Source organism: Myotis lucifugus, unplaced genomic scaffold (assembly GCF_000147115.1).
Source record: "Myotis lucifugus unplaced genomic scaffold, Myoluc2.0 scaffold_10, whole genome shotgun sequence".
Taxonomy (NCBI): Eukaryota; Metazoa; Chordata; class Mammalia; order Chiroptera; family Vespertilionidae; genus Myotis; species Myotis lucifugus.
Window position 1 is genome coordinate 10815303 of NW_005871058.1, and position 26441 is coordinate 10841743.

At 38.8% G+C, this 26441-nt stretch overlaps 1 pseudogene; it reads left to right on the forward strand.

Moving 5' to 3' along the window:
• Window positions 1-2727: 2727 nt before the first annotated feature.
• LOC102438969 lies at window positions 2728-9827 on the forward strand (annotated as a pseudogene).
• The last annotated feature ends 16614 nt before the right edge of the window (window positions 9828-26441 follow it).

Genomic DNA, 26441 nt, shown 5'->3' on the forward strand with positions numbered 1-26441 from the left:
TCCAGAGACCTTCGCAAAAGAATAGTGCATTCTATTTGTATTGTAGTTCCGGTGCTAAACTGAACAGTTCTGTTAAGACACACACATTTCATGAACACCTGTAGTTTCCTTATAGTCAGGTATCATATAAACGCAAATGTTGTGCACTTATCTTCATACAAGCTACAAATTTTCATTTGTGCCACTGACTAAATGGTGAAGTAAAGTAAACATGCAAAACTGAGAGAGATTATTTTCCACCGGTGTGTATTTTTATCTCCTTGGAACATACACCTAAATGCAAATATTTTAAATTTTGAATAGTAATTGCTAGGGTGAAAACTTTTATGTAATTCTATTATTATTTGTTACTTTTCAGTAAGATTCTTGTACATATCAAGTATCTTTGTTGATGCAATTAAACTTGCATAAATAATTTATTGCAGTTATTTCTAGTTCAAAAACCACAACCAAGTTCTGGAAAAAATAACTAAAAATAATCATGGAGAAATATTATAGAAGTTAAATCAGAACTTACCAGCAAAGTATACCAGGAATACACACAAGGCAGCTACAAATGCTACAATGCAAAATCAATGATAGTTTTGTGAAGACAGGAATAGTTAGTGGGAACTTGAAGACAGGGAATTATTTAGAATTTTTGAAGAAATACAGAAACAAATTCAAGACTGATGTAATGGTATGTGAAATTATCAGTGACTTAAACAAGTATGACTGCCTTCTAAACAGAGGACATTTTTGTTTTACATTCTTATTGGCTTTTCAATGGAAAGGTTCCTAAGTGCCCTCTAATATCTGTGTCCTAAATGAAATGCCTTCATCTTTCTGAGCAATAGAGTAACTATGTTTTTCTTTAAAGATGGTATGGCAAAGTGAATAATGTCGATCAATGATTTGTGAGTGACAATTAAGTCACCAGAGCACCATTTACAGGCTGACCCCTAAAATGTCCCACACACATGCTCCCCTATATATCTACCTTCTCCCTGCTCTCTGGAATGGCCATGATTCCAAGGAGATCTTGGAAGCCACATGTTTAAGGTGGCATACTTGTCATCAGCCTTCTTCACTGAATAACAGCATAGAGGAGGCTCTTCAAACACATTAAGACTGTTAAAAAACTGCACAAAATTTAGATTATGTAAGAAGCACTTTACGTTTTGGAGCCTGTTGGCGACCGCTGTTCATTCACCCAGTCTAAGGCAATAATTGGAAACAACTACTTGCAGATTTGTTAAGAGGCATTTGAATGGTGAAGAAACAGAACCAGGAAGTCTATGCCATCTGTGGATTTTGTGATAGGCTTTTATTTCATTGGTTTTCCAGATCTAATGTGGTTTATTCATTCATTCATTTAGTATTTAGAATGTCATTTTCTCCAACTATCCCATAGGCTGGGTTTTATGTCCTGGGGACTCAGCAGGAAACAGGAAAGACATCATCCCAAATTATATTCTTTATATTCTACTGGGGCAGGCAGCAATGCAATGCAAAACAAATGAATAAATCAGATCTATGAAATATATACATTAAGGTATAAATAATATTGTGAAGATTTCCTAATACTAAACTTTTAGTTGTTAAACAAGGTTATACATTTCATTATTATAATAAAACTTGCTACCAAGTTCCATCAACACTCTTTTAGTTTCATCATTTTGCATGAGATTATAATAAAAACAGATCTTAAAGACAATTTTAATAATTATTACATTAGACATCATGGATATCAATTTTCATGTGTGCATAAAGGTCATTGACTTATATGTACTACAATTATATACTACCCTTATTGTCAGCATATATTTAAGATGGGAAAATTTTGACTCCTTTTCTCTGAAATTTAAAGGGAATGTTTAGGTAGCAAGATGGAGAAGATGATTAGCAGTTCAGAGACCCAAACATGGTTTAGGGTAAACTAAATAAATTGACATTAGTTTTTGATTTTGTTTTTTTGTTGTTGTTGTTATTGTTAATCTTAGCTGAAGATATTTTTCCATTGAGTTTTAGAAAGTATGCAAAGATGGGAAGGAGACAGAAAGCGAGAAACATCAATTTGAGAGAGACACGCAGACCCAAGTAAGGCCAGGGAATAAGCCTGCAACTGAGGTGCGTGCCCTTGGAATCAGCATGCAATAAATGGTGCTGTCTCTCCAGTAACCAGGATTCACAAGTGCAGGAATCAAGGGGTGGAAATGTGTCACCACTCACTATTGCCCCTAGTAACCCAGTAGCAAAATGTATCCTCTTTCTACGACCTTATGTTCTGCTGGCCTGGAGGTCATTGTACAAAGTGAGGAACTGTTCTACCAGGAGATACAACAATGGTTTTATCAAACTGGAAATAAGACTGCCATCTAGCCATTTTGTACTCCTTAGGTCTCTGAATCAACAGGAAAGAAAGGAGATACTGTGTTGGCTGGGGTAATTGATCTTGGTCTCCAAGGGGAAATTGGACACCATTCCCTTAGGGGTCCTAAGATTCATATTGGAAACAATCTTTGGTTCGTTTTCTATAAATCATCCTCTATGGGGAAACTAAATAAAACACATAACAACAAACACTTCAAGAAAGTATTTTCATTTTTATTAGTGTTAATAAGGGAATGTATCCATATCCTTCTCTTCCCAAACTTTGGTCACAAAATAGATATATTCATGAACCAGTCACTCTCCAGTAATTTGAAAGAAACTGGTCATGGATGTCTCATGGTGAGATTTTCGTTGATGGCAGCCTATTGCTTTGCCATTACCACAGGCTTTCATTATAGGGAAAGTAAGGAGCAGAATTTGATCTCAAAATATATTCAAGAAAGCAGCTGCTACCCAGGAGGAGGGAACCACAGTGATGCTCCCCCTTCCTCCACCCCTCTCCTCCACACACACACACAGCTTATTTTCTCTTCTGCCCTCACCCTGGTGCCCACAGAGGATGAGGAGGGTCCACCACCTTTGCCAGAGGCAGGAGCTCCTGGCTACTCATGTTCTTGGCACCCTTAGGTGGAGTCAAGCACAACCTGGGTCACTTGAGGGTCCCCTTCTTGGAGAAGGATAAGGAGTTGGAAGAGGATGAGGAGCTGGAGGAAAAAGAGAAGGAGGAGGAGGAGGAAGAGATGAGCCACTTCTTGCTGAGGCTGGAGGGGTATGGGCCACACCAAAGTATAAGAAAGAGCGCTTAAGAGCAGATTAATTCCTCTGAACTGACCCCATACATCTTGTGTTCTATTTGCAAAGGTTCCTTAACAGATGCAACTACAGTTACAGAATGTCTTATTATATGTTGTAAAAAAGCTGCAATGTAAGACATTTTTAATATAACAACAGATGTCCAAAATGCAGCACAGTAGTTCATGAGACACAACCTCTTTATAACATAAGGTTGGATTGACAATTACAAGACATATGGTACAAATTAATAATCAATCTAGAAGAAAGAGGAAAAAAGCAAATGCATGAGTTTATAAAGAAAGAGATAGACGTTCCTCAACCTGCTTTTCTACAACCAGCCCCTTCAAGCAAAAGAAGATCTAAGAAAGCCTTAGAATCAGTGTTTCAGATTTCACCTGACCTTGATATGTCTTTATTACTAGAATTTATTGGTGCTAATGAAGGCACAGGATACTTTAAGTGATTGGAAATAAAGTTTCTCCAAGTTTCAGGAAAAGCTGCTGGGACTGACCAGAAGACCCTGAGAAATGGATGAATATATTACTCTGACAGACATTTTTGTGAAAGAGAAAGATAAGGGGATATTGGCTTTAGCGACTATGAAGCTTCAATTGCCTTCCTCTTTAGGGTTTTATTGTAACAATAGCTTGACTAAAATTAACCTCTAGATACAATCAGCAGGGTAAGCATCCTTGAGAAATCACACGTGTCTGTAGTGTCCTTTAAACAAGGACAAGTCTAAGTAAACACTTGGGGGCTCAGACTTGTTTGGAAAGTCAAGGCACGGGCAGGCATCTTCTGCCACCTCCTGCCCCATCGCCCCCCCCCCACACAACTCCCCCCTTTTTGTTTTGCTGGCTACAAAAGACAGATGAAGGTGGTGAACTTTCTGCTTTGGAATGGCAGGTCGGCAAAGCACATTTACTGCTGGAGTTCCAATTTTGTAGACTTTAAGAAAAACAAAGAATTATAATGACAGCAATGGTTACTCTGATTAAGAAGACAGGGTACGTACAAGTATTAAATGTATACTTCTAGCAAGGTGTAGGGACAGGATTATAAAGGGGAAGGGACTAGGGTGAGGAATGTAGCTATGTGCAGGCCTGGGTCTGTAGACATCAGCTATTGTCAGGCGATGAGATGATGTTGACAAGATGATGCTTTGACTCCTGGTGGGTTGGTCTGACCATACTTATCGGTTCTGCTAGCTGGACTCACAGCTGAGTTATCTCACTAATTACTTCGTAGAGGCTTTGAAAAGAAAACTTTAAGAAAAAGTTAACCACCTATTCACATAAATATATGTGTTCTAATATTTAAAATAATATGATTACATTTCAGATTAATTCATGTGCTCTATCTATTAGATTTATTATTCAGTATACTTATACAGTAGGTCCTTGGGTTATGTGGGAGATCCATTCCTACAGCGCGACGCAATGCGATTTTTGATGTAAGTCAGAACCGACCTGCATAAGCACCTACATCACACACATGGAGCACACACAGCAGAAATGAAGTGAAACAGTAAAAAAAAATTCTAGACCTTCACTTGTGTTAAATAAATAATAGAAAACATAAAGCACATATGTACATACGTCAAAATGACCAAACTATTTTTTATATATAAATAAATGGTAGATGGCGATGTAACCACGAAACAAGGTACGTCGAGTCCAATGTAACCCAAGTACTGACTGTAATGCCTTTTAAAATTTCTCTTTATAAACCTTCTATGACTTTTATAAACATTCTTATAACTTTTACAATTATTCTTTATTCCTACTCTATTTTCTTTTCTTGCTGTTATATTCATTTCTTTATATCCCTTCTTACAATTTTTACTTCCTCAACTCTAGTTCTTCTTTACTTGTACAGACCCTCTGCAAGTTATACATACCTTCTGTAACATACACATACCCTTATAGTTTGTTTACTTCACTTTCTTTTCCCTTGATCTCTATACCTTCTATTACATGAAAACTATAAATTCCTTCTAATTAGTTTGAGTAAAGGTTAGTTCTACACAGGCTCCTCTATTCCCAGCTTCAGAGCAGTTGGAGTGGTGAAAAGTATGTCTCAGAGTTTTATTTCTCCTCTAGTTGGCCTAGCATCCTTGCTCTGCTCATGTCTGTCTAACTGCCTACTATATCCCCTCAAGGATCTTGGCTCTGAATTCTTTCAGGGAAAGGGGACACTGGATTTCTTCTGTAACTGCTTCGTGCTGAGGCAGGTCGAAGGTTTCTCTCAGAGCTCCCTGTCAGAGGGACAATGAGGCCTGGGCGCAGAAAGAGGTGGCAATGGTGCCTAGAGGTAGTACTCCAGAGGTGCATGTAGGGCTTGTAATCTGGTGGAGACAAACTGTGTTGTGAAATTCAGAATTATTGGGCAAAAGTTAGAACAGTTTCCAATAATTTTTTTTTTAAATATATTTTATTGATTTTTTTACAGAGAAGAAGGGAGAGGGATAGAGAGTTAGAAACATCGATGAGAGAGATCAATCAGCTGCCTCCTGCACGCCCCCCACTGGGGATGTGCCCGCAACCAGGGTACATGCCCTTGACCGGAATCGAACCCGGGACCCTTGAGTCCGCAGGCCGACGCTCTATCCACTGAGCCAAACCGGTTCGGCGAGTTTCCAATAATTTCTTGTTAAAACAATTTTTCTCCCTAAAATCACCCGTATTTTTATTAAAGACTAATTTACTTATTGTAATGAGTCTAGTTGTAATTTGGCCCGATTGTTTGCATAAACACAACAAAAATAACAGTTGATTACATAGGCTATTTTTGTTTTTAAAAATATGCTTTGCTGGAATCGCTGGGAAAGTTTACTTTCAGGGCAAAGAAGCCAGGTCCCTGCAGGTATCTTGGGGTTTCTTTCATGCCATCTCTCAGGAAAACAACCTTCGTTCCTTACCTGGAAAGACTGCCATGAACCACACGAACAAGCAAGGTACCAGGCTATTTGTCTAAGAGGATTATCAGCTTCAAAGTCCATCTTTATTCCTTAGAGATTTCTGGTGACACCCAGAGTCCTAGTATGTCTCTCTTTCAGACATGATATTTCAGCAAAGGTTTGGTTAATAAACCTATAATTGGAAACTGACTTATGTCCCATTATGAAGAAATCAGATTTTTATTGGATTCATGCAAACAAACATATTACTATGAGAATAATAATTACCAAAACTATAATTATTTTTAGTTCATCTAGTCCTATAATCAACTTCTTTTTCTCCTGATTTTTCTTGCCAGCATTTCTGTAAATTTAGATACTCAGTAGAGTTCTAATAATTTTTATCCAATTTGAGGGGATGATCTGAAAGTTTATTCTTAGAGATATGTAGCTTAAAATAAATCAGAGTCCTTTCTATGGATCCCACAGAAGATGTAACATTTTTTTTTAAATGTATTATAGCAAAACAGTGACTGTCTCCAAATGAGAAGAAATTTAAAATGATATGGTTATTGATTTGATTATAATGTAAATAACATGGCATCCTGTCCTTTCTGCAAAACACAATATTTCACAGTATTATAACTTATAACAATAACTTGTAAATGAAAGCATATTAGAATATATTCAATATGCATATGTAAATAGAATATAATTATTATTTATTTGACAGAGCTTCCCATATACCTTAAGTATAAAATTTCCATCATAAGAAGAGAAAGCACATCTTAAATTTTAAATCCTGGGGAAGTAGTGAAACACCTTATATTATTATTAAACAGTATTAAGTAATTTATTCCTTTAAAGTAATCAAGTTCCTGGTTAACATAACATAACGTTTTTTTTAATTAAATCTTTATTGTTCAGACTATTACATTTGTTCCTCTTTTTTCCCCCCATAACTCCCCTCCTCCCAGTTCCCACCCCACCCTCCACCCTCACTCCCACCCACTGTCCTCATCCATAGGTGCACGATTTTTGTCCAGTCTCTTCCCTCATCTCCCACACCCCTTTCCCCCCCAAGAATAGTCAGTCCATTCCCTTTCTATGTCCCTGATTCTATTATAATCACCAGTTCATTCTGTTCATCAGATTATTTATTCACTTGATTCTTAGATTCACTTGTTGATAGATGCATATTTGTTGTTCATAATTTGTATCTTTACCTTTTTCTTCTTCTTCCCCTTCTTAAAGGATACCTTTCAGCATTTCATATAATACTGGTTTGGTGGTGATGAACTCCTTTAGCTTTTTCTTATCTGTGAAGCTCTTTATCTGACCTTCACTTCTGAATGATAGCTTTGCTGGATAAAGTAGTCTTGGTTGTAGGTTCTTGGTATTCATCACTTTGAATATTTCTTGCCACTCCCTTCTGGCCTGCAAAGTTTCTGTTGAGAAATCAGCTGACAGTCGTATGGGTACTCCCTTGTAGGTAACTGAGTTTCTTTCTCTTGCTGCTTTTAAGATTCTCTCTTTGTCTTTTGCTCTTGGCATTTTAATTATGATGTGTCTTGGTGTGGTCCTCTTTGGATTCCTTTTGTTTGGGGTTCTCTGCGCTTCCTAAACTTGTAAGTCTATTTCTTTCACCAGGTAGGGGAAGTTTTCTGTCATTATTTCTTCAAATAGGTTTTCAATATCTTGCTCTCTCTCATCTTCTGGCACCCCTATAATTCTGATGTTGGTACGCTTGAAGCTGTCCCAGAGGCTCCTTACACTATCTTCGTATTTTCGGGTTCTTTTTTCATTTTGCTTTACCGGTTGGGTGTTTTTTGCTTCTTCGCATTTCAAATCTTTGACTTGATACTTGCGCTCCTCTGGTATGCTGTTGGGAGTCTGTCTAATATTCTTTATTTCAGTCAGTGTATGCTTAATTTCTAGTTGGTTCTTTATCACAACATCGAGGGTCTCATTAGATTTCTTGAGGATCTCACTATATTTATCAGCGGTCTCACCAGTCTTTTCGAGGGCCTTACTAAATTTATCGGCGGCTTCTAGACAGTTCTTGGGAGACCTTAAAAGTGTGGTTTTGAACTCTATATCCTCCATTTCTGACATTTGTTTCCTGTTTCTTTGTCTCTGCATTTTTTATGCTTTCTTGGTGCACCCCCTAGTGGTCTTTGTGCGTAGTCTTGTTTTAGTTAAGCCTTGATTGTTGTATGTAATACTGGGAGAGATTTGACCTCCAGGCCAACTGGCTGTGTCTGCAGTGGGAGAACGTCTGTCCTCTAGGGAGGTGATAATCTAGCCTTTGCCTGAAGCTATCCAGCAAATGCCTCTGTGCAGGGCTTGGGCAGGGTGGGTCCCAGGGGATCTACAGGGCAGGTGGAGTGAGCAGTTATGGCTACTCTCAGTCCCATCCCCAGAGGCTCTGCCTCTCAGTGTCCCAGCAACCGCTACAAACCTCGGAGAGAAAGCTGCCCTCAAGTTCCGACCGATGCCAGACAGTCCCACTTCTCCTGTATGAGTCTGGGTCCCTAGAGACTCGCCCGGATCTGGAGCTCAGAGTCTGAGACTCCCTCCCGATTGAAACAGACAACCGCGCCCTCAGCCGCTAGCCCAGTCCACATGCACTCCGCAAGTTAGTATTTTCCTTCTGCACTGTGCCTCCTCTGAGTCTCGGTATGCTGTTCTCTTTCCTTCTAGTTGAAGAATTTCCACTCAGCCAGCCTTCCTGTGGTTCTGGATGATGTGCGTTCCGTCTTTTAGTTGTATTTTTGAAGTGGTTGTGTGAGGCAGCAATCTCCGTTGTTTACGTATGCCGCCATCTTGGTTCTTCGGACATAAGCCACATAACTTTTAATAATATATATATATATATATATATATATATATATATATATATATATAAACTTTGCTTTGGGGCAAATACAGGAAAAACCTTTTTTTCCCCCCTTACTTTCAGAAGTTGGCTTATTTTTTCACTGGAAAACATACATTCCTAAGAAGCATAAATGAGATAGTGAATTCCTTAGCTGAGAAATAGTTCCCTCGAACTTGGAAATCCCAAGCGAGCTCCAATGACTTATTGCATAGTTACTTTAATTTTCTTACTCTTAGTTTTCAAGGGTTCCATTGTGTTTTGTTACATTCCTGGTTCCTCACAGAGGGAACCACTTGTTGGGACTGACCAGCTGACCATGAGTGATGGATGAATAGATTACTCTGACACACGTTTTTGTGAAAGAGAAGGCTAAGGGGCTATTTGGCTTTAGGGACTAAGCAGCCTTGATTGCCTGACTCCTTGGGCCTTTATTGTAACAACAGCTTGAACTAAAATTAACCTCTAGATGCAATCAGCAGGGTAAGCATCCCTGAGAAAACACATGTGTCTGTAGTGTCCTTTAAGCAAGGACATGTCTAAGTAAACTCCCAGGGCTCAGACTTGTTTGGAAATGTCAAGGCAGGGGCAGGTGCCTTCAGCAACTCCTATCCCATGCCTCCCCACAAAAAGCAACTATTGGGCATGTAGAAAACTTTCTGAGAAGAAAAATGAGTCTTGACCTAGTTTGTCAGGTAGAAATCATTTCTGACCATCACTTGTTGGAGCGATACAAACTCTAAGGGAAATTCCACGTGCAACAGGTGATACAGCAATGCAGGCTAATTGGCCTAGAGTAGATATGATGATCTATGGGTCAAACATAGACCGTCTTTACTCATTCATTCTGGTCTTGTGGTTTCTCCTCTGAAAATTACTTGAAGATTCTGAGAGTATCAGGAGGGAAGAGAGAAAGAAAATAATGTGGCTTCTCAATGTTATTTTGCATCTCACCAAAGAGTGCATCTCAACAAAAATATTTACCAGAAGCAATTGCTGCCATTTTGTGCTAAGACATAATATCTATTTTCAGCACCCAGCAACATATTTATAAGTACAACTTGGAATGATAGAATGCATCAGTTTTACTAGCGACTATGTACAAAAAGCATAGATACCTCAGGAGAGAAATTTCAAACTACTGAATTTGTAAAGTTCTTGTGATTTCAAATACTTACTTTGATAATGATTTTGCTTCCTAATCTTTGATGTGAATCAGTAACTACTTTCTTCATTGAGCCATAGCCTTTTTAAGTTGGAGGTGTGGATTCTGCTCTCTGGGATGGTATCAGTATGGCAGGAGAGAAGTATACTTTTGAAATGAAGAGTCAAATCCAGACTTTGTTAAACTGTACAGACTGTGCCCCTCCAACAAAGACCCAAATTATCGGCCACTTTTGTGTGTTGCTTCATATTTTAAACTTGCATCGTTTTTTTTGTTGTTTACTTCTAAAAGAGATAAATTGTCATTATCTGTGTGAAGAGACTGTCTCCTATATGGTTAATGGTCAGTACCAAAAGCCTTCAGTACAATAAAGACTTCATTACCATAAAAATTGGATAGCTATATATATTCAAATAATCAAAATATAAATACATCAATCAAAGAGACACAATCCTATTCCATGACTTATTTTTTAGGAGTCATTTTGCATTTACTTTATTTCTAATGTTAGAAATGGATCTCAGTAGCTTAATTCCATGATTATAAGATCATCTATGAATAATTTGCTCAAGAAATACATTTTTTTTAGATATACACAATGGTTTGATATGTGTATTTTGTGAAGTGATCACAATAAATTAACCGTCCATCTCCTCACATAGTTACAAATTTTTTCCCTGTGATAACTTTTAAAATTTACTATCTTAGTAACTTTAAAATATATGATATAGTATTAACTTTAGTTAACACACTGAACATTACATTCCAATGTGTCCATTATTTATTTATTTTTTAATCCTTACCCAAGGATATGTTCATTGATTTTAGAGAGAGGAAGGGAAGGAAAGAGAGAAACATTAATTGGTTGTTTCTTGTACACGCCCCAACTGGGGATCGAACCTGCAACCTAGGTAGGTACGTGCCCTGATTGGGAATTGAACCCTCAACTTTACAGGACGCTCCAACCAACTGAGCCACATGGCCAGGACCCAATGTGTCCATTTTTAAAATGATCTTGCACACTAGCAAGTCTAAAAGGTTCCCAAACACCAACCTTCCTGCATTCTCTCCCTGCCCCCTTTTTTTTAATATCCCCAAGGTTTTATCACTCGTTTTTCAGTGGAAGATAAAAGTGGAAGACATTCCAAAAAGAACGATTAAACACAGGTGGAAAAAGGAACAGGGATGTACTACTAATAAAAATATTTTTATGGGCCTTGGCGGGGTAGCTCAGTTGGTTAAAGCATTGTCCAGATATATCAAGGTTTCGGGTTCAATCCCCAGTCAGTGCACACACAAGAATCAACCAATGAATACATAAACAGAACAACAAATCAATCGTTCTATCTTCCTCCCTCCCTCCCTCTAAAAATCAATAAATAAAATGAAAAAGATATATTTTGACAATGTGCAATCAAACACTGAAGAAAGTGTGCTCTGGAAAGAACAGGAACACACAGAGGGCAAGCTATAATTTTACCATGAAGGAAAATAAAACCTCCCTGCATCATTATACTCCAGAGGGACATTCAAACTTTGAAAGGGTTTCTTCCTAACAATTCACTTTTCACAGGCCACATGCAAAACTGAGGCTTCAGTCCTGTCCTGGCTCTGACAGGGGCCCGTCACTCAGCTGGTCCAGGCATCCCACTTCTCATTTGTTAGGCAAGCAGTGTGGTTAGATCAAGGGTCCTCAAACTACGGCCCGCGGGCCACATGCGCCCGCCAAAAACATTTATCTGGCCCGCGGGGTGTTTTTGCCTCCGCTGCCTGTTGCTTAGCAGCCAACTAGTTTTTTTTTTAAACTATAGTCCGGCCCTCCAACGGTCTGAGGGACAGTGAACTGGCCCCCTGTTTAAAAAGTTTGAGGACCCCTGGGTTAGATCATCATTACAGCTGTCTCTTCCAGTCCTCTCTGCTACCACTCCCATTTTACAGTGTTTCCTCACATGTCCTCATAACTCATATACCTAAGACTGCCTGACACAGAACCTGAAACACCCAAGATTTAAATAGGAGAAATATGGTATGTCATATCTGCTCTCAGAATTTACACTGAAATGAGGAACAGAACTAACAGGAAACTGAATGTAGTTCCCTCCAATGTAAAAAAGTTCTGGGGATGAGCAAAACATTGATTTGCAGAGTTTATAGATCCAATTACCTATACCAGTGTTCAGCAAACCATGGCTCATGAGCCCCATGCGGCTCTTTGGCCCCTTGAGTGTGGCTCTTACACAAAATACCACGTGCGGGCGCGCACATACAGTGCAATTGAAACTTCATGGCCCATGCGCAGAAGTCGGTTTTCGGCCTGGGCGAGTCTATTTTGAAGAAGTGGCGTTAGAAGAAGTGGGGGTACGTTTGCTGAGGTCGACCCCTCAGATTGAGGACGTTTTTAGCAAAGGCCAGCTTAGGAGTACCCTAATTAAGTTAATAACAATGTACCTACCTATATAGTTTAAGTTCAAAAAATTTGGCTCTCAAAAGAAATTTCAATCGTTGTACTGTTGATATTTGGCTCTGTTGACTAATGAGTTTGCCGACCACTGACCTATACTAATAATAGAGGAATATGCAAATTGTCCAGGATGCCGTCACAGTAACAACCAAATAGAAAGCTGCATGGGGTGACCAGGCTGGCAGGGGGGTTAGTGATGGACGACCAAACGAATGAATAGCAGGCTGTGTGGGGAGGGCGGAGGAGGGGCAGTAAGGGGCGATCAGACAGGCAGGTGAGCAGTTAGGACCCAATGGTCCCAGATTGGAGAGGGTGCAGGCTGGGCTGAGGGAACACCCCCACCGTGCATGAATTTCGTGCACTGGGCCTCTAGTACTTTATACGTTTTATACATGACTAGAAAGTATTGTTAGTTCCCTCACTTGCAAACTTAAAACATGTTACAACAGATTGCAACGGTCACCATCAACCTATTCACACTCCCTTATTTAAATATATATCTCACAATAAAAAGCACACCAGAATCAACACAGATTGTTTGCAATACAACCCAAGAGTCATTCTACAACTTGTAGGATTGCTTGAAAAAACCACCATAAGTCTGAAATGACCAGTGTCCCAGGTTGAAGTGTACAGCAAGAAAGAAGGGGTGTGCCAAGAGTAATGCCATGCAGAAGCTCACGAGGTGTCAACATTATGAAGCCACCACAATGAAGGTACCAGTGGGTCCAAGGCTTACTTCTTAATTTTCCAGGTTCACAAGTTCAACAATCAGTATATTTAGAGATAAACAATCAGTCGACATATTCTAACTGTACTTGTAAGAGAACATTTAATTATCTACAAGAAATCAAAACCAGGAGAGTCAGAATGCTCCCATCCACAGGATCACCGAGTTCCCTTCAGGCTGGAAATGACACATGGAAAGCCCATTAAAACCGTAGACAGACAGCTACCACTGAGAACTTCCACGAAGAGCCAGCATCACACCAGGTTCTCAGTGTCCCACTTAATCCTCATATCCTCTCATTTAAGTCTCATAATCATCTTAAGAAGCAGGCATTATTTGTGCTTTATTTTTTTCCCTGCAAATAGCTTTATTGTCTCATTTGGCCAATGCATGGGAGAGGGCTCCAGGGTGGTTAAAAGAATGACTAGTAGTTTCAGGAAGAGGCTCAGGTAAAAGCCAGACACCAGGGGGGTGCAGGGGGGCCTCTGAAAGGCCTCTGGGCTCCAAAGGCTCCTAGTCGTGCTTGAGGCTGAGGCTTTCAAAGAGACACTTGCCCAGCCCAGCCTGGGGGCCCGCAACCTGCAGAGGTGAGTCAGGTGTCGCCCATCTTCTTGATGAGTTTCACCTCCTCATCCAGGAAGTGGTTCTCCAGGAAGTCACAGAGATGAGGGTCTGCACGGGTAGAACCCAAGGCATGCAGCTCCAAAAGGGCCTGGTTCAGGTTCTTCTCCAAGGCCAAGACGGCTTCCATGGCATCCTGAGTTTTGCCCACTCATCTTGGGAGGCTTCAGCATGTCCTGGCTCTCTGCGGCGGGGACTGGAGCTTGCACAGTGCACAGAGGTTGTGCAGCTCGAAGTCGGGGTCAACCTGGAGGGAAAAGGTCACCTCGGAGAGGTCCCTCCGCATGCAGTACACAGTGAGCAGCATGGCCCCGGCCGGACCCAGCTCTGCACAGGACTGTGGGCGGCGGCGGGGCCTGGCTGGGCCTGCAGGAAGACCGCACGGGGCTGCGCTGCATGCGAGCTCCACCAGGAGCTCCTTCCCTCCCTCACAAATGCTCAGCGACTCCTTCCCGCCGGCCCAGATGAGCAAGCAAGGCCTCTGCCACCACCTGCGACTCCTTCTGCCACCTGCCAGCCTGCCTCCCCAAGAAATATATTTAAGATGAAAGAACATTCTATTTCAAAAGCTTTTCACTTGATTTTAACTTTGCTCATTATTAACATAATTTAGATACAATGATCATTAAGCAGTAATCTACACATTGCCAAAATATGTGTGTAAACATTGGAAATATAAATCATTAAATAAGATAACAGGATGATGGTGGTGGTGGTGGTGGTGGTGGTGGTGGTGGTGGTGATGAAGGCAGATAAATGGGAAATCTCTGATGGTTGTGACTTCATCAAGTTTTCTAAGAGACAGAATTCACTCCAATGAAAGAACATTACCCATATATTCCACGGTCTTATGATACATAATTCTCAGCATCAGGTCTAACTTGAAAGAACAACATCACATAAAACTTCACCAAGAGGAAGTTACAAACAAAATATTTCTGATAATATATTTGCTATTTTTTACTGCATTATAAAATTAAGCACTGTGAATCAAACAAAAAGTACTTTGCTGGTATAGAATTTTTATATGAAATGCGTAAAACCTCTATATAAAAATACAGTATAGAAACTGTATTTAATATTTTAATAGCATCATTAGCAAGCAAACTTCTCTTCTCTGCTTATTCCATGTCCAGCTACTGTCAGTAATCTGAATCATTTTATTACAGAAGTTGCACTACATATGTACAAATATTTTCAAACACTACCCTAAATATGTATTTTGCTTTTAAAAATTCACCTTTCTATGTCTATATTTTTTCTCCATCAAAGATCTAAGAAATTTATAGGTCTAATGTATTCGTTTTCATTTTTGTGCTGTATTCTATTGTGTCCGTATTCCATGATTTATTTGTCCATTTTATAACTAATGGGCATTTATATGATTCCTCAATTTCAGCATTTACATGACTCTTCAATTTCTGCTATTAAGAACAGTAGTAACATGCACATTTTTGCATGTATATTCTCTCACACATGTACGAATAATTCTCCAGTACAACAAGAAAAAGTACAATTAATGGGTCTTAGGATATGCATCTTCACCTTAAATGATAATGCCATACTCTTGAACAAAGTTGTTTTACCAATACATACCAGTAATCCAAGAAATATAGTATGAAAATTCCTATTATTTCAGATCCTTTCCAATATTCAAAGCATCACAAAATATTAACACTTTTATATTTATATAACCTATTATTAGACTTAACCTTTACAATTATTTTTCAATTCTAATTTCAAAATTCTCTTTAGTTAGAAAAATTTGTGTTACTTTTTCCATTTTGGTAACTGTAATTATATATACAGATATTCATATTGCATTGTATCTTATTTATACATTTATTAATATTTCATTGTAGACTTTTATAACCATATTTCATCAGTTGTCAAATACTTTACTGTTAACAAAAACTGTTAATACACTGGAAAAATGCCCTTTAGTCATATATTATGTCATATCACTTTAAGAAAATATAACAACTTAAAGCATGTTGTAGGGAAATGTTAGTACTATTTAATAAACCCTGATATAAAGAAATGCTGAAGGTTTTCTATTAAGATATTGTCCCATAGAATACACAAGGTTTTTTCAAATTCTGTCTATAAAGTTAAACTTGCGATTTTCTCAGGGAATGTAAGTACCACAGTAGTCTCAAGGCGGTCTGTCTTAGCTTGCTGTTTCCAAAAATTATAAGAAAAGAGTGGCCTGAGGGAAAGGTAGCTGACAATACTGTGACAAGCATCGTGATCTGATAGGTCTCTACCTTATTGAAGATCCAAATTGCAGTTAGAATAGAAATAATGTTAATGATGAAGAGGAGGAGGAAGGTTGTCACCATTTTCATGGCCCTTCTATGGGCCTCTGTGCTTGAGTCCCTCAAACCCGTCAGATTGAGCTGAAAATTCTTGGTGTGTCTCTCCAAGGACAGAAATAAAAGAAGCAAAGAGATCAGAGACAGGAAAAAGGGGATAATATAGGTCAAAGTAATAGGAAGAAGACATTTAGTATAGAACATTTCATTTGCCTCTAACTGCAAAGTCATATTTATTTCATGTACCTTGTACGTATTCAACCACAATTCATTAATAGCATCATGCATTAAGAGGTTAAGAGACAGTAGGAAGAAAGACCCCAGGAAAAGCAGAAGAACCACCCTGTTGACTCTCCACTTCAGCCACATGAAAAAGGAGTGGGAGAAATTGGCGATCTTAAGGAAGTAGAAAATGCTGAGGCAGGTGGCAAACCAGATAGTTAGGTGATTAGCTAGTGCCCAAAGAATAGGAACCACCTTTGCTAGTTTACCAGTAGCATACAGATGTGGAGCTAGCCCCATTATAAATAAATCCAAGAGTATTACCAACAGTTGAATGATTCTGGCCAGAGCCAAGCTGGTGAGGATGAAATCAGCTGAGGAAACTTTCCCAGTCCTGAACCACTCGATGCAGTTCACCAGTCCGATGAACCCATTTCCTAGCACTCCTAAGATGAATATTCCTGTTGCCACAACTAGAATGGAGACCTTTATTTCAATTGGCATCATTATAAGAATGTTTCTAATGTTTGGCCTCAATGAAAGCTTTATAGTGAAACAGTTGCAGATGGACATCCATTTATGATGCTTTCCATAAATATTTTCACCATAATTCCAGAAAATACTTCCAAAATTCTACTTTGTGATACAGTTCCAGAGATCTTCATGAAAGAATAGTTCATTCCAATTGTATCGTATTTCCAGTGCTAAACTGAACAGTTCTGTTAAGACACACACATTTCATGAATACCTGTAGTATTCCTTACAGTCAGCTACTATGTAAACATAAGTGTTGATCACTTATCTAGACACCAGCTGCAAATTTTCATTTGTGCCACTGACTTAATGAATGAGGTAAAATATGTAACATGCAAATCTGAGAGAGATTATTTTCCACCTATTTGTATTTTAATCTCCTTGGAACATAAACCTAAATGCAAATATTTTAAATTTTGAATAGTAATTTCTAGGAGGAAAGCTTTTACATAATTCTGTTATTGTTACTTACTTATGAATAAGATTCTTGTACATATCAAGTATTTGTGTTGATGCAATTTAATTTACATAAATAATTATTGCAATTATTTCTAGTTCAAAGACCACATCTAAGTCCTAGAACAAATAACTAAAAATAATCACAGAGAAATATTATAGAAGTTAAATCAGAACTTACCAGCAAAGTATACCAGAAATATACACAAGACTTTCATAACCATACTTCATCAGGTCTCAAATCTCTACTGTTACCAGAAACTGTTAATACACTGGAGACATGTCCTTTAGTCAAATATTATGTCATATCACTTTAAGAAAATATAATTATTTAAAGACATGTTGTAGGGAACTTTTGGTGCTATTTAACAAACCCTGGTATAAATAAATGCTGAAGGTTTCTATTAAGATATTTTCCCATAGAATGCACAAGGTTATTTCAAATTCTGTCTATAAAGGCAAAGGTTTTGCTTTTCTCAGAACATTTAAGTGCCACAGTGGCTCCAAGGCGATCTGTCTTAGCTTGCTGTTTCCAAAAATTATAAGAAAAGAGTGGCCTGAGGGAAAGGTAGTTGAAATCACTAAGAAAAACATCATGACTTGGTATGTCTGTGCCTTAGTGAAGATCCAAGTTGCAGTTAGAACAGAAATAACGTAAATGATGAAGAGGAGGAGGAACGTTGTCACCACTTTCATGGCCCTTCTATGGGCCTCTGTGCTTGAGTCCCTCAAACCCGTCAGATTGAGCTGAAAATTCTTGGTGTGTCTCACCAAGGACAGAAATAAAAGAAGCAAAGAGATCAGAGACAGGAAAAAGGGGATAACATAGGTCAAACTAAGAAGAAGAAGACTTTTGAGATAGAATATTTCATTTGCCTCTAACTGCAAAGTCATATTTATTTCATGTACCCTGTAGATGTTCAACCACAATTCATTAATAGCATCACGCATTAAGAGGTTAAGAGACAGTAGGAAGAAAGACCCCAGGAAAAGCAGAAGAACCACCCTGTTGACTCTCCACTTCAGCCACATGAAAAAGGAGTGGGAGAAATTGGCGATCTTAAGGAAGTAGAAAATGCTGAGGCAGGTGGCAAACCAGATAGTTAGGTGATTAGCTAGTGCCCAAAGAATACTAACTACCTTTGCTAGTTTACCAGTAGCATACAGATGTGGAGCTAGCCCCATTATAAATAAATCCAAGAGTATTACCAACAGTTGAATGATTCTGGCCAGAGCCAGGCTGGTGAGGATGAAATCAGCTGAGGAAACTTTCCCAGTCCTGACCCACTCGATGCAGTTCACCAGTCCGATGAATCCATTTCCTAGCACTCCTAAGATGAATATTCCTGTTGCCACAACTAGAATGGAGGCCTTCATTTCAATTGACATCTGTATAAGAATGTTTCTAATGTTGTACCGCAATGAAAGCTTTATAGTGAAACAGTTGCAGATGGACATTCATTTATGATGCTTTCCATAAATATTTTCACCATAATTCCAGAAAGTATCCAAAATTCTGCTTTGCGATACAGTTCCAGAGACCTTCATGAAAGAATAGTTCATTCCAAATGTATTGTATTTCCAGTTCTAAACTGAGCAGTTTATGAATACCTGTAGTATTCCTTACAGTCAGCTACTATATAAACATAAGTGTTGTCCACTTATCTTGACACCAGCTGCAAATTTTCATTTTTGCCACTGACTAAATGGATAAAGTAAAATACATAAACATGCAAAAATGAGAGAGATTATTTTCCACATATTTGTATTTATATCTCCTTGGAACATAAACCAAAATGCAAATATTTTAAATTTTGAATAGTAATTGCTAGAGGAAAAGCTTTTATATAATTCAGTTATTGTTTGTTACTTAACAATAAGATCCTTGTATATATCAAGTATTTTTGTTGATGCAATTTAATTTACATAAATAATTTATTGCAATTATTTCTAGTATAAAGACCACACCCATGTCCTAGAACATAGAACTAAAAATAATCATGGGGAAATATTATAAAAGCTAAATAAGAAGTTATAAGCAAAATATACCAGAAATATACATAAAGCAGCTACAAATGCTACAATGCAAAATTGACTATGGCTTTATGAAGACAGGAATATTAATGGGAACTTGAATTATTTAGAAGTTATGAAGAAATACAGAAGTAAATTCAAGACTAATGTAGGGGCATGTGAAATTTTCAGTGACATGAGCAAATATGACACCCTTCTAAGCAGAGGAAATTATTTTGTTTTACAATATCTTATTTGCTTTTCAACTGAAAGGTTTCTAAGTGCTCTACAATATCTGTGTTCTAAACGAAATGTCTTGATCTACTTTCTAGCCAATAGAGTGACTATGTTCTTCAGACTCCCTTACAGATAGTGTGGCAACGTGAATGATGTGGATCAATGTTTTGCGAATGAAAATTAAGTGCACCATTTACAGGCCCACACCCAAATTACCTCCCACACATGCTCCCCCATACATCTTTCTTTTCCCTGCTGTCTGCAATGGCCATGATTGCAAGACAATCGTGGAAGACACATGTGTAAGATGGCATGTTTGTGATCAGCCTTCTTCCCTGGATAACAGCATAGAGGAGGCTCCTCAGACATATCAGGACTGTTTAGAAAGCAACAGGAAATTTAGATTATGTATGAGTCACTGTATGTTTTGTAGCCTATTGACGACCGCTGTTCATTCACCCAGTCTAAGGCAGTAATTGGAACTGAGCACATGCAGAATAGTTAAGAAGCACTTGAATGCTGAAGAAACAGAACCAGGAAATCTATGCCATCTGCTGATTTTGTGATGGTTTTGATTTCATTGGTTTTCCAGATCTAATGTGGTTTATTCATGTATTTATTTAATATTTAGAACATCATTTTCTCCAACTATCCCATGGGCTGGGTTTTATTTCCTTGCGACTTTGCAGGAAACAGGAAAGACATTATCCCAAATAATAGACCCAGTGCATGAAAATCGTGCACATGGGGGTGCAGGGGTTCCTCAGCCCGGCCTGCACCCTCTCCAATCCGGGACCCCTTAGGGGATGTCCGACTGCCAGTTTAGGCCTGATTGGGCCTAAACTGGTAGTTGAACATCCCTCTTGCAATCCTGGTCCGCTGGCTCCTAACCGCCACCCTCTGCCTGCCTGATTGCCCCTAACCACTCTGCCTGCCTGCCTGCCTGATCGCCCCCAACTGCCTCTACCTCAGACCGGCCACTGTGGCTTTGTCCAGAAGGACGTCCGGAAGACATCCAGTCTATATGGTCTAATTAGAATTTTACCATTTTATTAATATAGATATTCTACTGGGCAGAAAGGTGATAAAAAACACAATGAATAAATCAGATGTTTCATATATATACATGAAGGTATAGATATTATTGTTAAAATATCATAATACTACCATTTCAGGTTTTGAACAAGGTTATACTTTTCTTTCTTTTTTAACTTTTTTCTTTTTTTATTGTTTAAAGTATTACATATGTCTCCTTTTTCCCCAATTAACCCCCCCCCAGGCCACTCCCACCTCCCAGGACAAGCCCCCACCACCCCAGTGTCCATGTCCATTGATTATGCTAATATGCATGCAGGGGATAGGGGGGTAAGAGATCAACCAAAGGACTTAAACATTTCTTTCTTATAATAGAACTTGCTACCAATATGCCAACACACTTTCAGTTTCATCATTTTCCACAAGATTATAATAACAGATATGAAAGACATTTTTAATAATTATTACATGGACATCATATATATCAATTTTCATGTGTGCACAAAGGTCATTGACTTATGTACCACAATTATATACTACATTTATTTTGAGTATATATTTAATATAGGAAAAATTTGACCCTTTTTCTCTGAAATTTGAAAGGAATGTTTAGTTATCAAGATGGAGAAGAACGATTGGCAATTCAGAAACCAAAAATGGTTTAGGGTAAACTAAATAAATTAACACCAGTTTGTCATTTTTTGTTGCTGTTAATCCTCACCAAAGATATCTTTCCATTGATTTTTAGAGACAGAGGAAATGTGGTAAGGAGTCAGAGAGAAAGAAACATCTCTGTGAGAGAGATACATCAATTGCATGCCTCCGGAACACACCCCAACCGGGGCTGGGGATCGAGCCTCCAACGTGGCCTTGGAATCAGCATAGAATAAATGGTGCTTTCTCTCCGGTAACCAGTATTTACAAGTGCAGGAATCAAGGGGTGAAAATGTGAGCGTCACCAATCACTATTGCCCTAGTAACACCAGAGCAAAATGTCTTTTTCATTTTTTTATGGCCTTATGTTTTGCTGGCCTGTAAGTCATGGTACCAAGGAAGAAACACTTCTACCAGGGGAAATAGCATTGATTTTATCAAATGGGATTTTAAGATGCCATCCAGCCACTGCGTACTCCTTAGGCCTCTGAGTCAACAGGAAAGAAGGGAGCTACTGTGCTGGCTGGGGTAATTGATCTTGGCTCCCAAGGGGAAATTGAACACCACTCCCTTAGGTGTCCTATGATTTGTGTTGGAAAAAATCATTTGTTCTTCTTCTGTAAATCAGCTTCTATGGGGAAACTAAATAAAATACATAACGTGTTCATGAATTGATAGAATTAACATCATTAAAATGTCCATACAACCCAAAGCAATTTATAGATTCAATGCAATGCCCATTAAAATACCAACGGCATATTTCACAGACCTAGAAAAAACTCTCCAAAAATTTATCTGGAATCAAAACAGACCCCGAATAGCCACAACAGTCCTGAGAAAGAAGAACAAAGTTGGAGGGATCACAATACCAGATATCAAACTATATTACAAGGCCACGGTTCTCAAAACTGCCTGATACTGGCAGAAGACCAGACATATAGACCAATGGAACAGAACAGAGAACCCAGAAATAGACCCAAGCCATTATGCTCAATTAATATTTGACAAAGGAGGCAAGAGCATACAATGGAGTCAAGACAGTCTCTTCAATCAATGGTACTGGGAAAATTGGTCAAATACATGCACAAAAATGAAACTAGATCACCAACTTACCCCATACACAAAAATAAACTCAAAATGATTAAAGGACTTAAATGTAAGATGAGAAACCATAAAAATCTTAGAAGACTCCATAGACAGCAAAATATCAGACATTTGTCGTAGCAATATCTTTACCAATACAGCTCCTGGAGCAATGGAAACTAAGGAGAAAATAAACAAATGGGACTACAAAATAAAAAGCTTCTGCACAGTAAAAGAAACCATCAACAAAACAACAAGAAAGCCCACTGCATGGGAGAACATATTTGCCAATGTTATCACCTATAAGCGTTTAATCTCCAACATTTATAGGGAACTCATACAACTTAACAAAAGGAAGATAAACAATCCATTCAAAAAAATGGGCAAAGGACCTAAATAGACACTTTTCAAAAGAGGACATTCAGAAAGCCAAGAGACATATGAAAACATGCTCAAAGTCACTAATCATCCGAGAAATGCAAATTAAAACAACAATGAGGTACCATCTCACACCTGTCAGAATGGCTATCATCAACAAATCAACAAACAAGTGCTGGAGAGGATGCGGACAAAAAGGAACACTCGTGCACTGCTGGTGGGAATGCAGACTGGTGCAGCCATTATGGAAGACAGTATGGACTTTCCTCAAAAATTTAAAAATGGAACTCCCATTTGACCCAGTGATCCCACTTCTAGGAATATATCCCAAGAAAACAGAAACACCAATCAGAAAGGATATATGCACCCCTATGTTCATAGCAGCACAATTTACCATAACGAAGATCTAGAAACAGCATAAGTGCCCATCAGCAGATGAATGGATTAGAAAACTGTGGTACATCTACACGATGGAATACTATGCTGCTGTAAAAAAGAAGGAACTCTTACCATTTGCAACAGCATGGATGGAACTGGAGAGCATTATGCTAAGTGAAATAACCCAGTCAATGAAAGAAAAATACCACATGATCTTACTCATTCATGGATAATAAAGACCATTATAAACTGATGAACAAAAATAGATACAGAGGCAGAGCAGCATCAAACAGACTGTCAAACTACAGTGGGAAGGCTGGGGAGGGTTGTGGGGGAGGGTAAGAGATCAACCGAAGGACTTGTATGCGTGCATATAAGCATAACCAATGGACACAAGACACTGGGGGGTATGGGAGGCCAGGGGAAGGTCAAGGGGAGAAAAAAAAAGAGGAGACATATATAATACTCTTTGTAATACTTTAAACAATAAAACAAAATTCAAATAATCAAAATATAAATACACCAATCAAAGAGACACAATCCTATTCCATGACTTATTTTTTAGGAGTCATTTTGCATTTACTTTATTTCTAATGTTAGAAATGGATCTCAGTAGCTTAATTCCATGATTATAAGATCATCTATGAATAATTTGCTCAAGAAATACATTTTTTTAGATATACACAATGGTTTGATATGTGTATTTTGTGAAATGATCACAATAAATTAACCGTCCATCTCCTCACATAGTTACAATTTTTTTCCCTGTGATAACTTTTAAAATTTACTATCTTAGTAACTTTCAAATATATGATATGGTATTAACTTTAGTTAACACACTGAACATTATATTCCAATGTGTCCATTATTTATTTATTTTTTAATCCTTACCCAAGGATATGTTCATTGATTTTAGAGAGAGGAAGGGAAGGAAAGAGAGAAACATTAATTGGTTGCCTCTTGTACACGCCCCGACTGGGGATCGAACCCGCAACCTAGGTAGGTACGTGCCCTGATTGGGAATTGAACTCGCAACCTTTAGGTTTACAGGACGCTCCAACCAACTGATCCACATGGCCAGGACCCAATGTGTCCATTTTTAAAATGATCTTGCACACTAGCAAGTCTAAAAGGTTCCCAAACACCAACCTTCCTGCATTCTTACCCCCCCCCTTTTTTTAATATCCCCAAGGTTTTATCTCTCATGTTTTTCAGTGGAAGATAAAAGTGGAAGACATTCCAAAAAGAACGATTAAACACAGGTGGAAAAAGGAACAGGGATGTACTACTAATAAAAATATTTTTATGGGCCTTGGCTGGGTAGCTCAGTTGGTTAAAGCATTGTCCAGATATATCAAGGTTTCGGGTTCAATCCCCAGTCAGTGCACACACAAGAATCAACCAATGAATACATAAACAGAACAACAAATCAACCGTTCTATCTTCCTCCCTCCCTCCCTCTAAAAATCAATAAATAAAATGAAAATGATATATTTTGACAATGTGCAATCAAACACTGAAGAAAGCTTGGGAGCATAAAAATAGGTGAAACAATGTGCTCTGGAAAGAACAGGAACACACAGAGGGCAAGCTATAATTTTACCATGAAGGAACATAAAACCTCCCTGCATCATTATACTCCAGAGGGACATTCAAACTTTGAAAGGGTTTCTTCCTAACAATTTGCTTTTCACAGGCCACATGCAAAGTGAGGCTTCAGTCCTGTCCTGGCTCTGACAGGGGCTCGTCACTCAGCTGCTCCAGGCATCCCACTTCTCATTTGTTAGGCAAGCAGTGGGGTTAGATCATCATTACAGCTGTCTCTTCCAGGCCTCTCTGCTACACTCCCATTTTACAGTGTTTCCTCACGTGTCCTCATAACTCATATAAATAAGACTGCCTGACACAGAACCTGAAACACCCAGGATTTAAATAGGAGAAATATGGTATGTCATATCTGCTCTCAGAATTTACACTGAAATGAGGATCAGAACTAACAGGAAACTGAATTTAGTTCCCTCCAATGTAAAAAAGTTCTGGGGATGAGCAAAACATTGATTTGCAGAGTTTATAGATCCAATTACCTATACCAGTGGTCAGCAAACCGTGGCTCACGAGCCCCATGCAGCTCTTTGGCCCCTTGAGTGTGGCTCTTACACAAAATACCACGTGCGGGCGTGCACATACAGTGCAATTGAAACTTCGTGGCCCATGCGCAGAAGTCGGTTTTCAGCCTGGGCGAGTCTATTTTGAAGAAGTGGCATTAGAAGAAGTGGGGGTACATTCGCTGAGGTCGACCCCTCAGATTGAGGACATTTTTAGCAAAGGCCAGCTTAGGAGTACTCTAATTAAGTTAATAACAATGTACCTACCTATATAGTTTAAGTTCAAAAAATTTGGCTCTCAAAAGAAATTTCAATCATTGTACTGTTGATATTTGGCTCTGTTGACTAATGAGTTTGCCGACCACTGACCTATACTAATAATAGAGGAATATGCAAATTGTCCAGGATGCCGTCACAGTAACAACCAAATAGAAAGCTGCATGGGGTGACCAGGCTGGCCGGGGGGTTAGTGATGGACGACCAAAAGAATGAACAGCAGGCTGTGTGGGGAGGGCGGAGGAGGTGCAGTAAGGGGCGATCAGACAGGCAGGTGAGCAGTTAGGACCCAATGGTCCCAGATTGGAGAGGGTGCAGGCTGGGCTGAGGGAACACCCCCACCGTGCATGAATTTCGTGCACTGGGCCTCTAGTACTTTATACGTTTTATACATGACTAGAAAGTATTGTTAGTTCCCTCACTTGCAAACTTAAAACATGTTACAACAGATTGCAACGGTCACCATCAACCTATTCACACTCCCTTATTTAAATATATATCTCACAATAAAAAGCACACCAGAATCAACACAGATTGTTTGCAATACAACCCAAGAGTCATTCTACAACTTGTAGGATTGCTTGAAAAAACCACCATAAGTCTGAAATGACCAGTGTCCCAGGTTGAAGTGTACAGCAAGAAAGAAGGGGTGTGCCAAGAGTAATGCCATGCAGAAGCTCACGAGGTGTCAACATTATGAAGCCACCACAATGAAGCTACCAGTGGGTCCAAGGCTTACTTCTTAATTTTCCAGGTTCACAAGTTCAACAATCAGTATATTTAGAGATAAACTATCAGTCGACATATTCTAACTGTACTTGTAAGAGAACATT